Source organism: Rhinolophus sinicus, linkage group LG02 (assembly GCF_036562045.2).
Source record: "Rhinolophus sinicus isolate RSC01 linkage group LG02, ASM3656204v1, whole genome shotgun sequence".
In the NCBI taxonomy this organism is placed as follows: Eukaryota; Metazoa; Chordata; class Mammalia; order Chiroptera; family Rhinolophidae; genus Rhinolophus; species Rhinolophus sinicus.
Window position 1 is genome coordinate 107144583 of NC_133752.1, and position 14577 is coordinate 107159159.

The following is a 14577-nucleotide window of genomic DNA, read 5'->3' on the forward strand; positions in this document are numbered from 1 at the left end:
TGTCTGATGAGTGCGTGTAGAAATGAGCCTGACCATCTCTGTGGAGCCAATCCATTACCTAGGGCTTTGAGCAGAGAAAGCCATTTCTTCACCATCGCCTGCAAAGGAATATAGTCGGGTACTTCCTATTTCACTGTAATTATCAGCAAAACGATTCTCATTGAATTTCATTTCTTCTCTTAATAAAAAGAGGCTTCAAAATGAATAATACAAAATTTCCCACTCAATTTTTTATAGTTACAATCCACAATTCATTCACCTGAATAGAAATGACCCCCAAAATGAATCACAAAGGTCACTCTCTATAGGGTTAAGATATTTTCTTTTTATTTCTACAAAGGTTTTGTGAATTCTTTTATAGATTAAAGCATTCAGACCCCACAAATTGTTAGTCAGTGCATGAAATGTGATACAGGTTTTTTTTTACTGTTTACAGACTTTTGTGCTGCCTTTGAAGTGCAATTTAGAAGGCTCCAGCATATTTAGTTCATTCACTTATAAAAAGTCTGAAAGTCTTCTCAAGAAGCTTTGTGTAAATTGTCAAGTTTGTGTATTTTCAAAAGCGATTTAAGAAGTGAAAGCTGTGACAATTAGATTACTTTAATATGTGCTCTATGTGTTTATTCAAATTATATCTATGAAAGTAAGATTTACATAATCTCAGAAATATATATATATATATATATATATACATACACACACACATTGAGTGTGTGTGTGTGTGTGTGTGTGTGTGTGTGTGTGTGTGTACACACAGAGAAAGAAAGCCCATTTTAGCTCTTCTGGTATGAAGTTCGTGTTTGTATTTTGCAGTGATAATCTCACTGCTGTCTCCCTTCCTTTCTTTTTTTATTTTTATTTTATTTTTATTTTATTTATTTTTTATTAGTTTCAGGTGTACAAAACAATGTAATAGACATTTATCATTTACATGAAACTCTAGTTACGTTGGAGAGTTTACTCCTGGAGACAGACTCTGGCCTCTGCAGCTGCTGAGTCTCTCACTTTCCGCTCAGTGTGATTGACACCTGAGTCATCAAAGTTCCTGAGGACTCAGTGAGACTGGTGACTAAGTGTATTTCATTGCTTGGTTAAGTGCTTTAACCCATCAAGATTTAGTTTAGAATATCATGTGTAATTATCATTAATTGATATGTGTGCACACAACTTGAGAGCCCATCTGAAAAATTCACTACCTTGAGACTTTTGCTTTGCTTTCTTTTCCATTCACATAAAACATCAGGTTGCATAGTGAGAATGACTGGATTCAAATAGGACTCCACCCCTACTGCTCTGGGGACCTGGAGAATTTACATACCTCTCTGTACCTCAGATTCCATCCAGAAAACCAGGATATAAATAGAACCTACCTGCATGTTTTGAATATTTCTTTAGGTGATAAATAGATGATAAAGAGAAAATGATTGACAGTAGATGATATATAAAGATAATGAAGACAGGTATAGAGATATATTATGCTATATTATACCAAAGCCATCAATAAATATTACCTATTATTATTGTTGCTCTCATCATCATTATCACTATAATCATTTAATTCCAGGTTTTCTGAATAACAAAGTGTTAGACTATTAGGACGTAAATTTGAAGAATGTATCCCAAATCAACTATACAAGGAAATATATATTATATTTTATTTATATATACTGTATGTGTATTATATATAACATACATTTTATATATACATGTTATATACATACACACATATATACATATATAAGTGTAATTTAATTTCCCAGGGCGCTCATTCCTTGGGAAATCTCACCTGCATTCACCAAGTGTCCGCCCCTCACCCCTGCCCCACCGATGGCATCTCAGTGTCAGTGCTCTGTCAGCCTGCCACCACAGCAATGTTACAGTATAAACCAAGTACACCATTTCCAACACTCCTAAACCTGAAAACTTATCAGTGTACAAGCATGGCTTTATGTCCACCACAAACCTGCAGGATTCAGTCACTGTGGTTGATGGCCAAGTATAAATCCTTATATGTGTAATTCTATCATACCCAGCAATGTATAAATTACTTAGAAACATTCTGCCAGTTAACAAATATTTATGTAGGTCCTGATGTGTCAGACAGTATTCTAGTCTATATATTTTTAATCTATGTGAAATTTGAGTCTTTTGGTTAATATAATTTTCAAATTAACTGAGCTTTACCTAGAAATCTCTTTTTGACTTTCACTTGATAGGCCATAAAATCATGGAATTGTAGAGGTGGAAGGGATTTTAGAGTCCATGCTGTCTGGTACCCTTACAAATCTTTGGGTTGAAATGTCAGAGATCCAACTTGACCTTAGATTGCAGTAGGGCTTCTGTAAGGAGCTGTGGGAAGACAAGGGTGTGCCTGCCCTTAGGAGGGCCTGCAATCTGGGACTCTGCCCTTTGTTGCTGCTGCTTTCTGGGGTGAGCTTCTTTCCCTTAGCCCAATCTTTGGATGAGATGGGAGCTGGCCCTGAAAATCCTGGACTCCTAAACTTAAGACCCCATGAGCATGAAAATCTTTTCCCAGCCTCAGTTTAAAAGAAACCAACTTCAATTAACCCTGGGTGCAGTACCCCCCCTCCCACTAGCTTGGGTGGTCCCAATGAGTAGGTACTGGAGGGCTGGCAGCTCCCATTGGAGTCATGGGTTCGAAGCAAAGTTATTTCACTAAAGGAAAGCTGTGCTGAGCCTCAAAGCAGTATGTGGGAAGGGTTAAAAAAGAAAACTTAAATGTCACTAAGCTTTTCATTTTGCAGTTGATAATACTGTGCCACAGATGTTTAAGGGCTATCTCCTGAGTTTATGTTGGCCGTTGGTTGCAAAGCTAAGATTAGAATCTAGAGGTCTTCAAGCTCCAGGAAAAATGCATGTGTCCTTGACGAAAATATTGCTAAAAGTTCTGATTCCCCGGGGAGGAATTTAAAACGTGTTTGATAACTGGTGATCATATGTAGTACCCTCGACATATAATCACTTTATAGTGGCGTGTACATTAAAGTATCAAGTTCTCCACTAATTGAGTATGGCCCAATCCTTGATATTTAATAATCTTAAATACCCATATTCAGTGAGGTCACTTTTGTGTCATTTCATCTCTTTTGTAAAATAATCAGTAGGGGGAAAAAATATCAGGTTAACTGGGATTCCAGTTAGACATTTTAATTTTTTTTTTTTTTTTTTGAAGACCTATACACCTTGTTTGGACTTGGAAGCTGTTTTTTAACCAGGCAGCTCCTGTTAGCCAATGAATGAACTTCATCATTCTTCGGCTAGTAAATCTCTGATAGTTTGTCTCTTATATGAAAGTGAGGAATGGGGATAAATAAACTACTAGTGAAACATGTGTATTTGGATGATTTGATTTGTGTCATGATCTCATTTTAATGAGAGCATTTTTAAGAAACTAAAAAAAGTCTATAAATGTAGTACTATACATAACATGCACAAATCATTTCCATTTGATTAATATCTAACCCCTATCTTTGAACTGCTAACCATGGGTTCTAGAAAGCAGTTGAGAAGAAATGCACAAAAAGCATCCTGACATAGGGGACCTACCTGCTAAGCTCGGGCATCTAACTCCCTTGAAGGATGTGTGTAGACGTTTCAGTGTACAGCTGCTCCAGGGAACTGGGACAGGAGCCCTTTTATCCCCAAGCTCTCCATTCTGTCTTTCATTCTTAGTTGTTCCATCATATTAATCAGGCACTCTTGTCTAATAATGGCTCTGAGCCAAAACCAGCTTTAGGGATAAAGTGTGATCTATATATCTATATATCTGCAGCAACTGTAGATGTTAACAGTAGCACTTTCTGTGCCATGGGGAGTTGAATGAACCCTCCTGGCTCTTATTCCACCCCCACCATGCAGGACCCTGGAGCTCTGACTCCAGGCTGGGGATTGACATCATGAGACCTGGGCCAGGACAAAAACATCACAGGAACTTAAACTATTTCTTGTACTTGGTACATCTATGCAGCACAGAATTTCTAGAAATTGCTCATATTCTTCCAGTGTTCTCTGAGCAATGACGTCCTTCAGCACGCACTGTAGATACCATCCTCACCTCAGGAGTGACATGGAGCCTGGCAGCTGTGCAAGCCAGCAGCATGAATCAGGTGACGGACTAGGCCTTGACCAACACCTTCCCACATCATCTGAGAAGAGGGACTGACCTGTAAAAATTAATGGATATTGATTGTTTTACTTGCAATCAAATTTGGTAATATCGTTTCGAACAATTTACAGAAGGCACTGTAAGGTAGTTGCATGTCAACCATGAGAGAAATCATTTCCACAAACCCTGATTTCCTCCTTGATTTTTTTCCTCTCTAGAATATTCCACCATAACTCTTAAATGTGCCCAGCCCTCTGAAATGCTTCCTGATATTTCAACATACAGCTGGCAAGTTCTGGCTCTGAAAAGAAAGCATGGCTGAAACCTCCATGACGATTTTAGGAGCCACTAGAATAGCCAGGTTGGTTCATGTTTAAGCCCAAAGTTCTTTAGAAAATACCCCTGTATTCTAGCACTTACCGTGCTCTAGCCAATATTACAGTCCAGCCAGGAGGGGTTTGCCAGTAACCACTGCTATGACCTGGCACTTACTCGTGCGGCATCTCACACCTTCAGTGGAAGGAGCAAGGACGGGGAAGCCAAAAGAACTCACAGCTGCCTTTTTCCAGTTGGGAGTTTTGTAACCAAATTAGACTTACTTCAATCTTGTATAAAGCTCAGTCCCAACCATGCTGGTGGATATTCCACAGGCATGAGCACCTCTACTGGCCACACGTGATGGCCCTCGGGACCATTCTCCTGCAGGTACGGTGACAGCTGATTTCCAGGAAAGGGAGATGGGACACAGAAAGAGAAGGCTCCTGCCTATGCAAAGAAGCCAGCCTGGGCTCTGCTGTCCTGGGTGTGGGAGCTGCTGTGTGTCCTCGAGGTCTGGCTCCCTGCACACCCTCTTCTTGTCAGCCCTTTCTGTCACCTGCTGTACCAATTTCTGCTAAATTCTCTCCATTTGGGAGACTCAGAGCTGCTCTGACAGCGTGGCCCATCACCTCTCTTTATTATTGTGACATATAATTGACATGTTCAGAAGGGCGTCTAGCTTCCCACATGCGCTGGCAGCCCGGTCTGTATACCCCTGCCCCCACATGGCCCTGACCTTCCTGGGCACAGTGGCCCCACCACCCTGGCCTTGGCTCCTGACACTCTCCATATCTCCACCACTCCTGTGACATTCAGTGTTAGACTGTCCAGGCTGTGTCATTTATTTCTGTCTTATTTCTCAAAAACAGTTCCGAGAGAGTATCAACTGTGTTTCATACTTTTTTCCCCCTCAAAACTACCACACACACACGTTAGTACAATATCAGTGCTTAACAATGTAGAAAAGGTCTCAGCAGCTTGTATTTTAACTGTTTGGGTATTAGTAATAACAGCGCATAGGGTCTTAACCAGATAGATGAGAAAAACAAAAGCTTCCAGCTGAAAGCTCACTGTAGATAATATTATGTAACTTTTAGAATGTGTATATGGGAAAATGGAGATCAAGAAAGACTAATGAGCTTGTTTAGCAAGCACAAAATGTAAGGAGCACTCGAGTTCCTGCTTCCATCTCATGACACATTCCAGTGAAAGAGACCGTGGTCGTCAGGGACTTTGGGACAAGGCGGCACATGCAAAAGGAATGAATTTTATGTATTTATTCTTGTTTTGAAAAACGTGGCCTGGCAATCACAGGAAAATGGCTGATAAGGCATTAGCATACTAGTTACACATTATTTCGAAACATCTGAATATCACAGAGTTTCTGACAAATGATTCAGAAATAACTAGTCAGATTTTGAGATGTATGCTTTTGGGCCCTCTGTTCTATTATTATTTTTAATATTTATATTTTCAAGATAGGTCACTGCTGAGTATCATACAAGGTTGGACAATTAAATTTGTGAACTTGTTGCAACGATGTTGCTAACCTTTTTTGATATGAGAGGGACGATTCATTATGAATTTGTGCCAGCTGGGCAGTTAACCAAGTTTACTATTTGGAAGTGCTGAAAAGGCTGCATGAAAAAGTTAGACAACCTGAACTTTCCACCAACAATTCATGGCTCTTGCATCACGACAATGCACCAGCTCACACAACACTGTCTGTGAGGAGTTTTCAGCCAGTAAACAAATAATTGTATTGGAACATCCTCCCTACTCACCTGATCTGGCCCCCAATGACTTCTTTCTTTACGCAAAGATAAAGGAAATATTGTAAGGAAGACATTTTGATGATATTCAGGACATCAAGGGTCATACAATGACAGCTCTGATGGCCATTCCAGAAAAAGAGTTCCAAAATTACTTTGAAGGGTGGACTAGGCGCTGGTGTCAGTGCATAGCTTCCCAAGGGGACTACTTCGAAGGTGACCATAGTGATATTCAGCAATGAGATATGTAGCACTTTTTCTAGGATGAGTTCTTGAACTTAATTGTTTGACCTCGTATATCTAGTTAATGCACTGCCATTATTGTTGAAATGGTGATTACTGGGGGGCAAAGTTTCGTGATTCGAAATGGGAAAAAATAAAACCAAAATCACTGTGGCTTTAGTGGAGTTGTGGCTATGAGTGGGCGGAATTCTCTAATCCCAGCTCGTGGCACCACTGTCAGTGCTCTGGGGGAGCCACAGATTCAGCTGAACAGGTCAGTATTAATTTCCAAGGTGATTCAGCCATTGTAACAGCCCAGACAGAAGTTAGATATTTGGATTTTGCAGATGTTATAGCAGTCTCAGAAATAGTGTTGAGTACTGATGTACTTGACAAGTGGAAACTTAAGCATGTAGAGGTTAGCAGGCGTGTACACTGTCCTGGGCTCAGAAAATCAATGCAAACCAGATGTTTCCCTCTTGGACCTCAGATCCTTGTATGACAGAGAGGAGGACATGTCACATGTCATCAGCCTATGACCTATGAAGCTGGGAGGAAGCCAGGAGACTTGGAGGTGAAAGAGCGTGTCCCCATCATCACTATGCCCTTCAGGTGGCACAGAGCTATGTTTAGGGTGAACAGACGCCTCGCTGGGGGTCAGGCCACTGAGGAACAAGAAGGACACTGTCAGCTTCAGTCCAAGACTAGACAGAGGTGGCCACCGACCTCCTGCAATGCCTCCTCCTCCCCACTTAAAAGAGAACTTACACAGAAAGCTATCTAATTGTTAAAAATAAAAAAGGCAATTACAGTTGCATCACTTCAAGTCACAAATAAACACATCAGTAGCCGCAACAGAGACCTTCAAGGGCAAGCTGCAGCCCAGCCCACACAAGGTGGGAAGTGTACCCTCTTCCCACACACAGCAGGACCCCACACAGCCCTTCAAACAGTGTGTCGGGTGCAGTTTTTCCCCTGGGAAGAGGTGGACCTGGTCTCCCATGTTGCATTTTAGGAAAAATGTTGAAATTATCAACTCTGCAACGAGGACAACAACAAAACATGACTCTAGCCATTGAATTTCTGTTAAGGACACCAGACACAGAGCAGTGTCGTCTGTGAATAGAGAACGTGTTAAACGAGGTCAGCATGTTCGAGTGTGCTGAGTACACATCACTCCGGTGGTTTCCACGTCACTCTTAACTAGCTATTGCAATGAGATAGCTGTGGAACAACTGTATCAGAGCTCAAAACAGATATTTATATAACAGCCCACAGATAATACCAACATGCCATGGTGTAATATAAACAATAAAAGGCATTTTCAGAAAATACCAGGGAGACATGAAAGTTAAAAAAATGATACTTCATCTGTAGAGTTTGTAAATTTACTCTGAGGGGACCCCTACATAAGAAAGACCTTAGGAAAAGAGCTAATTGAGTGTATGAACTTAAAACATTTAAGGCGTGGATGCTGAGCAGGTTATACATAGTGAAGTCATCTTATGGTCTATCTCAGTTACTCAAGAAAATAGGACACTCGATGTGCTGCATAGAATTGGGTTGGGGTTAGGGTTGGGGTTAGGGTTAGGGATTAGGGGCTAGGGCTAGGGTTAGGGGTTAGGGCTAGGGTTAGGAATGGGGTTTGCAGAGCAAACCCATCCAAAATGGTTTTATCCATCATCTCAATACAGCTACTGGCAAGTGTTCAAACTCATCAGCTCGGCTCCCTCTGCTCAACACTGTCACTGTACCTGCCTCACTCTGATCACAGTTACAGGACAGGGTCCCAACCCCTTTCCACAGTTCTGAATTCCTCAAAATTTGAATAAGTTGGATGTACACTCAAAAATCATACTGTAGAAAAATGTGACCTGAATCAAAATGAGGTTTGTTCTGGCCTTTTCTCCACCAAGTGAGATGATCTGTTTTCTTCACTGCAGTTCTGTCGACATGTCAGGAATTGAAGGGTGCTGTCAGAGACCCTGGGGGGGCCAGGATGCAATAACCACAATATGTAGCGTATTACCTCTCTAACTTATTGCTAAATAAGTTCTCTAATTGTCACCCCAATAAATTTAATTTAAAAAAAAAAAACTTCCTTTACAAAAATTAACTTTTAAACATCTGGGGAAAGTTGAGTTCTGAGACCCTGTGCCTCTAAGTGTCAGGCACGTAAGGACTTGCTCTAACAGTGGCCCACAGAGCCCTGAGATGACGCTCTCACCTCACTCCTCCTCACTGATTCATTCTTGTTCCTCCAACACTCCAGACGTCCCTCTCTCTGCCTCAGGGACTTTGCACTTGCCATTCCCTCTACTTGAAATCTTCTTTACCAGTTCCTTGCATCCCTCCCTTCCTCACCACTTCCAGGACTCCACGAAAATCCAGCTTTCTCAGTGAAGGCTCCCTTGATCATACTATTTAAAAATGGAAATATCTTCTTTTATCTTTCCTTGTAGCATTTGTCATTCCTACACCCACTACCCTCATGAGGATGATATCTGTCGTATGATAGGAGTTTAGTGGATACGTGAATTATTTATGTGTAGGACATGCTTTGTGTGTGTGTGTGTGTGTGTGTGTGTGTGTATGTGTGTGTGTGTGTTTCTATGGCATGTGTTTTCCTTGAATTTGTTGCAAACATTATAAATAAGTACCACTTTCAGATATTCTGAACCCAGATTTTAGGCAAAAGCTGTTATTCCATACTTAAATAAACTAACAATTTTTTCTGCTAAATTTCCCATTCAGATGTGAAAGCTTGAATCTTACGATGGATGTTACTTGCTCTAGGACAGATGTCTGTGAAACAAACTTTTATTTTCTTTGAGGTGCTGTATTTTTTAAGCTGTAAAGGGCCTTTGATGTCCAGTAGAGTCCAAGACTTTCAATATCATCTCTCAACCCCAGTCCCTTGGGTTATAGACACGTGAAGTGGGAAACAGTCCCACAGCTCTTGTTAAACAGCTCAGCAGTCTTTCCTTTTTTAACACAATTTGACCAATGTTTATTGAGCTCTGCACATAAGGTTGATGATACAGTGGAGGGCGTGGTAGAAGTAATCTGGCCTCACGGAGAGTGCAGTCCACGGGGCGAACATGGAAAGCATCATCACAACCTCTTGTAAGTGCAGTGAGGTGAAAGAGCACAGGGGCTGCAGGAGCCTGTGTGCACGTGGTTGTGGAGCAGAGCTGAGGATGAAGGGCCCGGCCCACGAGCCTGACCAACCCCACAGCTGGATTCCCGCCATATCCATCCATGCCTAAGCTTCTTCCTTGTTCAGAAGTTCAGATACCTTCCTAGTGATACCTTTGCAAGATCTAATCTTCAGAAATGCGAGGGATTCTGAAGCTCCAGAACAGAAAAGGGGTCCCCACATATCTCTCCCATCGTGTTGTACCCCTGTGCTGGGGCATCGGCTTCAGACTCTCACTGCCCACATCCAGAAGCTGGTTGTCACCCATCAGAGTTGCCATATGAAGCAGACCTGTGGTCCATTTATGGCCTTTCCCAAGCCTCTGTCCCTCCTAACCACGAGGAGTCTCCAGATGCCAGGTCTCCCAGGCCCAGCTGCTGGGAAGCTTCAGATAATTGAAGCTCTCCACTGAGCATAGGACAGCTGGCAGGGCTGAGCTGGGCTCAAACAGATGACAAGCCAAGGATAGTGCTAGTGAAATGTTCTGTGACGTGCGTTTGTCCCTTTTCTGAGTCATGACACAGCATGTATACTTGGGACCTGAGGACCCATAAGTAATTAACAAAGCTGTGCATTGGGTGTCGTCCCATTGATTCACACCATGGGCAGCCTTCTGTGTCCATATAACTTATCTCATGACTTGCTGGCTGCCCAGCACCAGGCAGACTCAGAAAATGCTGCTATTATAAAAGAATTGACTCGACACCACTGCTCTGTGACTCCTGCCCTCACGATTCCATCCTAGTTCTGTGCCCCCACTTATAAGACAACCCTTGTTTACAGCTGCTGTGAATTACCCTCCATCCTCACCTAGACTTTCAGTTCTTTCATAGCAACGAGTGCGTTTGCATTTATGCGATAGACGTTACTCAGCCTTCTCAGCACAGCACAAGAAGGAAAACGTACCTGTTTTCACTGAGTGCGTGTTGACATCTCAGCTTCGGACTGCAAGGCATAGGGCTCCCTGTTTCCTAGACAGTGACTACATGGCACGACATCCTCCGAGCTGCAGGAACCCCCTGTGGCTGTTTAGATTTAGATTCAAATTTATTAAAATGAAATAAAATTGACAGTTAAGCTCCTCAATCACACCCGCCACATTTCAACCGCACAGAAGCCACTTACAAGCACCGGCACCGTATTGGGCCGTGCTGAGGACATACCCACTGACACAGTCCTTCTGCGCAGCACCGCTGGGGAGTGGGGGAAACACCGACAAAGCTTCCATCCCCTACAGACAGGCAAAACGGTGGCTGACCTTTCAGGGCACTTTTCAACTGCACGCCTCTGGTTGCTCTTCTTTCTACTTGCAGAGTCCAACCTCAGATGTGAAACAAGGAACGTGTTTAGAAACCAATCAGCTTCCACGAGGCGTACAGAAATCCTAAAGGACAGTAGACAAGGAACGCTGTGGCCACTCACAAACTTCATGATGCATGATGCCCCCACTCACACACCCCGCGATGCATGATGCCCCCACTCACACACCCCGCGATGCATGATGCCCCCACTCACACACCCCGCGATGCATGATGCCCCCACTCACACACCCCGCGATGCATGTTGCCCCCACTCACACACCCCGCGATGCATGATGCCCCCATTTAAACAAACGACTTCATAAGGACATGCGGCTGCACATGGGACTTGAATACAGACGAGATCCGGGAGTCAGCAGGGCACGGGCACTGCACAGGTGCCAAGTCCAGGATGCACAGGCTATATGGCCTCCACATGGGCACTCGGGGTTTTATGTGAGGAATGGTGGAAGCTAATCTGGAAAGGACGTTTCAGGCAAGATCATGAGCTGCCTTAAATATCAGCCCAGTAATCCGCCCCTGAAACTTTGTAATGAACAGTAAGCTTAAATATAAAAGTAGCAAGGGGGTGTGCCACAGTGCTGCACAAAGTGGTGTGCAGAACGGAGAGGGAGAGGCCTTGCAGAAACAAGGCCCCAAACATGGCGAGGGTGCCATGCCCTCTGCATGCCCAGGAGCTTGTCCTGTGTTCAAATGCTCAAAAGGACATGATCACACTGCCCCTGTGTGTACTTATGTGTGTGTGTTTCTTTGTGTGTGTCATGTCTATATGCTCATGTGTGCCTATAATCCATGTATGCATGCATGTGTGTTGTGCGTGTGTGTGTTCATTTGTGTTTATGTATGTGTGAAAAATGTGTTATATGTGTTTATTAAGGTGCATGCATGTATAGGTCTGCACACATCTGCTAGTGTGTGTGTGCATTTATGCATGTGTGTATGTACATGAGGTTTGTTGTGTTTGTGCATGCGTTTGTGTATGTCTATGTGTTTATGCATGTGTACACGTACATGCATGTGTGTGTGTGTGTGTGTGTGTGTGTGTGTGCATGCAGTTACAAAGGGCATATTATGGGTGTGTTCATCTGGTCATGTCATGGACTAACCTGTAAGCTCTCTGAAGCCTGGGAATGACTGGCTCCCCAGTGAAGCCCTCATACCTGGTTCCATGGACACACACCTATGCATGCGACTGGGGAGTGTGTTGGCTCTTACTGAAGTAGACCACACTTCATGTCATGGAAATCTCATCGCTGGTCATGGAAAGGGGGAAAACAGATGCAGAAAGCTTTATGGAAACATCAAGTTGAGAAGATGTCATATGAACCTTTGATGAATAATTTAGGGGTAAGAAATATTTAGTGGGTGAAAATGCTACATATAACAAGTGAAAAACAATGAAGGTAAAAAATCAATCAGAATACTGAGTAGTGAAGAATTATTAAGGAATTCAGTTCTCTGTGACCTTTTTGATATTCTAATTTTGGGGTCAGACATAAGTAGTGATATGGAAATGGAAAATATAACATGTTTCAAAGAGCGTGAGATCATGTGAGAGGAGCCTAATGGCCACAAGTAAGGCAATACAGCTGCAGATCTGTCAGCATTTCTTTTCATTTGTAAACATTGGAAGGCAGTGATTATCTGTGCCCTAGCTGTGCATGCTGTAATTGCTACCCTCACAGAAAGCACTCTGATGGTGAACAGAATGTCGATAGTGGAAGAAGTACTTCATTCCTCACAAGTGTTCCAAATAGCCTTTCCTTGAAGATCAGGAGTATTTCCAAAAAAGTCCTGATGTGTATGTACGTCATGTTTGGGGACACTTTCCATTTAAAATTCTTAGTGCAAAGAGGCAAAGTTAATTTTTTCATATTGTTCACACTTATTTTCATGGTAATTAATTGTACCCTTGTATAAAAAAAAGAATATAGCTTTTTGTTGTATAAACAGAATTATAACATAACTTCACTTACTATCCCTGGCCCGTACTTACTGTATTTATTATAATGCTGCTATGCACATATCAAAAATAGTTTTGTTTCATAGCAAACCAAAGACCTGACTTTCTATTCTCTATTGAATTAACAGTACATTTGTTACCTAAGAAATGTCTGCTTGTTTTCTTATGAGATTCCTAGTAGAAATCAAATCATTGAAGTGCAATTTGAGATATCATGGTTTACTCATTTCAGCGCTCTTCATGAAATGTTAACACTGCAGGGGTTACACAACCAGATGTGCCAGTCAGTACAGGCGCACTCGTATGTGTGTGACAGAGTTCAGGACCATTTTACTAAAAGAGACGATTCTGACTAATCTCTTCCCAAATCCTTGTTTAGAATAGGCAGGATACACTAGAGTTGTTCGGTTTTCTTTATATCAGCCCCAACCAACAGTTCAGAAAGCTCAAACTTCGATGTGAGTGAGGCCTCACAGGACAGATACATTTCTTTTGCTCTCACCTGTATTTGTTCCAACTGCTGACTTTAAATCAATTATGACTTGAATGACAAATTTTAAAAGGACCTATTAAAGTATATTATGTGAAAAGCCAATAGTCAGCCATTACGTGCACACACATGTGTTCACTCAAGCTGTGGACTGAAGGTGATGACAGGGCTGGCTATGAATAGATGATGAATTAATGCCGCATACATGATAGTAAGATCACAAACAGTGTCACATGTCTGAGTTTCTACTCCAGGCCCCACCATTTGCTAACTATGTGATCACAGGAGAGTTTTCCAATGTCTCTGCTCTTGTTTCCTCATGTGTACCAAGAGGCATACCAGTTGTATCTATGCCACAGAGTTCTTGTGACAGTTATATAGGATCATATGTAAGCATTTAGTATAATCCCTAGCACATATTAAGCAGTAAATAAGTATTAGTATATTATTAGTGATGGACTCAGCTCAAAATTTGCAAATCATTGTTATTATCCCAAGAAGAGTGAAACAGTGTGCATCTACAGTTATACAGGGGTAGAGAGCATGACAAAGCATTTACAATGTTTTTGGTCTCTAAAGACTTCACACAGAATATGTAATTCCTGAGTGTTTACATTATTTTCTTTGAATTAGCTGTGTGTTGAAGTCAATCATATCCGCAGAGTGGACATGTGGTCTTGTGAGTCATCAACCAACGAGGAACAATATGGGCTCCATGGTGGTCTTGTCATCCCCTCCCTTACCTCCTGCACCTGAATTACCTCCTGTCTGGATTTTGTCCTGGGGCCCTGCCCAGCAGTTCTAGACACTTGGGGCTTCTGGAATGCCTAGGAAAGACAAAGACCAAGCCAATCTTGAGTCACTATAGAAACATCCATATGCTCATAAAACACACCCCACCGGTAAGAGCACAAGAACATTTAAAGGAAATGTGGAAGAGACTCGTCTTGAACCAGAATTGGAGCTCTGGGAAATGTCTCCTCCTCAACATATGGAAGGAAGAGAACATCTGCTTTCCATCAAAAGTCCAAAGACATACTTTCTCTTCCATATTCACGGGGAAAGTTCTCTGAGCATCAGCATTCAAGACTTTCTGGAAGCAAAACCTAAATATGGCACTGATGGTTCAAGTTATACAACAAACATTAGTCAGGAGGCGGACCCTTCA